Here is a 3,765-nt window from a genome sequence, read left to right on the forward strand (position 1 = left end):
TTTTGCTAACATCAATTGTATTATTATACTTTCAATAATTTTGTAGTGTTCAAAATAAAAAAAGATTGAAATTGTTAAGTTCATATAAAGATAGTAGCCTTACAAACAAAACTTCCAATATTATGTATAAGAGAGTTTTTAGAAATTTATAAATAATTTGTAATTTATTGTGTTGTATTTAATTATTTTTATTGTATTTCTGTTATATTTAATTTTTCGTATATCAATGTTATTTTAATGATTGATTATGTCTTTTATACTGTATTTAAATTTATATTATGTTCTATAAATCTTAGTTATATTAAATGTCTTCATATATATAATGTATATCAGATATTCAAATAAAAATATTTATTAATTTTAAATAAGCAATATAATAGTCTAAACAAAACTTATTTCTTATTCGTTCAATAAAAATTTATAAATCTTTTACCCGTGGTTTCCACGGGTTGTAACCTAGTTAATAATAAACAAAACTCAGAAGCAAATTGAGATCGGAAGTCACCAAAAGTATTTTCAATGCAAACTTCGTAGATTGTTTCATCAAAACATAAACGGTTATTGTAATAACTATATTCGATAATCATATTTAACATACAAAATTAGTGATTGTTAACTTGTAGAAGAGTAAATTACACGAACGATCATTATGGTTTGGGGTAATTCGTGTTTGGTCTATAACGTTTTTTTAACTCGAAAGTTCCCAACTATTTATTGTTGTTACGCACTTGGTCCCTACCGTTTGTTTTTGCAAAATTATCTCCTATCCATCTAAAGAAATACATTTCCTCATGTTTGCAAAAAGGTAGATTTCCTAAATTGGATTTTTTTTCTTTTTTAAGATTTTTATGTTAGTAATTCTCAAGAACCATTTCAAAATAAATAAATAAATAATATTGTAGTTGACTTGAAAAAATTTACAAAAATGAAATTCTTACTATTTTTTAGAAAAGTTTTTTAGATAGGACTAAGCTAAATCATCTCTCCAACTAAAATTTATGATAAATCATTTTTATTTTTTTATTCTGGCAGAATACATTCTGACAAAATACATAGAATACATTCAAAAGCATCGTACGTACTGCTAATATAATTTTAGATTCCAAATATACAATAACGATGGACAATAGAAATTGGAATTCAGAATCACAAATTTAACCAAAATAATACACAGACAAATTAATTACCTTTTTAGACAATTACATAAAACATGTGTTACTAGTAATTCTGACAGAATGCATATGTGACATCCCCAATTTCTCGGCCAGAAAAGACTGATTTAGTTTATGTTTATAAAATAAAATTAGAGTAATCTCTCTAATAAAAATATATGGAATTTGTCCCAAAACAAAATATGATAAAAATTTATCAAAACATTTCTTAAAGAAATGTATTTTTCATTTCATTACAAAACTCTGGATGTCCACATCGATACAAACCAAAAGCATAAACAGTATGTTATAGACCTGACAACAGTTATACATCTAATCACCTATAATCCAAAAATCCCTCGTCATCATCCAACTATGCTCTGGGTCCGCTGCCTGTACTATAGAAAGCTGAGTGGGTCAGGCTTGGGAGCTTAGTGATCATATAGGGTTTTCAACCCATAATAAATAAATTTACTAATTTCATCAACCAACAATAAATTTATTAATTTTATCAACCAACAATATCCCTGATTACCCATTCCCGTTATCCTCACTTTACCTCCCTAAACACCTATCACAAGGGACCTAGCCTAAGGATCATCATCGAATGGACTTTACTAATAAGGGGATTCCTCAGCCATATATGTCCCTAAGGCAACAATGAGGGGGATTGAGTACACCAACAAACATATAGTTCACCAACACCTACTGGTTGCGAGCCTGCTAGCGTTCCATTGGACTGTCTACAAAGGTTCGTGGTCGTCATCTATTTCATCTACCCATGTTTTACCTAACATATTTGAAGATAAAAATACATATACGGTTTAAAACCTGTATAAAACATTCATTCAACACCCATTTCAAATAAACAAACAATATATATACACATAGCACGTATTTTATAGAAAATACTTCATATCTATGTGTAAGATGAAAGTGACCATACACTCACTTGATTTAACGATAATTGGGCTTCACGTCGTCTCTTAAAACAAGTTTCCGATAACACCGGGATGTTTTCTAAAAAATCGGGCTTTACGTGGACAAAGTTTCGACTTGAAAACTCTTTTTCTCGGGGTTTTCGGGCTCTTCGAGGCTTCCTTATGATGCTGGGATAGTATTTTAGGTTTAGGGGTATTTAGTGTAACATAAAGGAAAGGAGAGGGTGAGAGGATGTAAAGTTTGTAGACTAAAATCGGATGGCTTCGCTCACTATTTATAGTGGTTGATGCCTCGAGTTACACTGGGTGTAACTTTCCTGTTACGCGGGGTATACTACTTCACCAACTACTACGTTGGGCGTACGAAGGGATCATATCGGACGCGTCAAGGCTACAAACATGTGTGCACCATGCAATGGAGTAGGGCTGCGTGGTTAATTTCGGACCATGAACACAATAGTATGTTGGGCGTACATATCTCGTATGTTGGTCGTACATATATACGCTAAACATACTTCTTGGTACGCTGGGCGTTCTTCCAGCCTCGAAGTTTGTGCCTGAAACATCAAAATCTCATATCTTTTGAATACATGCTCTGTTTTTTACATTCTTTATATCCACACGTAGGTAAAGTTATGCTCTATAACTTTAGTTAATTCTAACTTTATTTTTAAAGTTATATTTTAACAGGCCGAGACAGGAAAAGTCCGTCAAACATTCATAACTTCTTCATCCGACGTCCGTTTTTGTCTCTTTTTTTTTTACCATTGAACTACTATCAAAAGCATCTTCGATTCTCGTTTAGGTTGTGTCGGCTAAAAATTCGTCTGATCTAAAATTCGAGTCTTGGGTTACATACTACTATACCAAATCTTAGAAAATCCATAACTTCCTCATACGAAGTCAGATTTGGACATTCTTTTTATGCACGCTCTCGGTTTAACATATATTACGACTTTCATTTAGATTGTTAAGGCTCAAAAGCACTTTATCGTAAATTCACTTTTTACGTCACACAGCGTCGTGCCGGTTCTGTAGCGAAACTTCAACATGTCATAACTTCTTCGTTATAACTCGGATTTCGGTATTCTTTATATCTCTAGAATCCTTGTTTCAACCACTACAACTTCCTTCGTAGATATCGAGTTTATCTAATATTTATTTCCAACACTTATTTTTATCCGTAATTTATTAAATCATAATAATTAAGTATAAGCACATAATACTCAAATATTACATCTTTATTACTTCAAAACAAATTAGAAAGATTGAACTATACTATTACATCATCATTAATGCCTAGCCTAGAAACACGGGCATTATAATTCTCTCCCTCATAGGATGATTCCGTCCCTGGAATCATACATCAACAAACAAATGCGGATAGCGACTCATCATGTCACTCTCCGTTTCCCAGGTGAGATTTGGCCCATTCATATGTTTCCATCGCACAAGAACTAAATCGACCATCTTGTATCGCAACTTCTTAGTCTTACGGTCCACAATTGCCTCTGGTTCTTCAATAACCTATTGCTTTCAACCAACCTTAATTCAGAAATTTGAATGATATCTGGAACTTCTCTCGTGAAATTTCTCAAATAACACACGTGGAAAGTGTTATGAATACCATCTAGTTCTTTTGGTAGATCTAGCTTGTAAGTTTGGTTCCTAAT

This window comes from Lactuca sativa, chromosome 5 (genome assembly GCF_002870075.4).
Source record: "Lactuca sativa cultivar Salinas chromosome 5, Lsat_Salinas_v11, whole genome shotgun sequence".
Taxonomy (NCBI): Eukaryota; Viridiplantae; Streptophyta; class Magnoliopsida; order Asterales; family Asteraceae; genus Lactuca; species Lactuca sativa.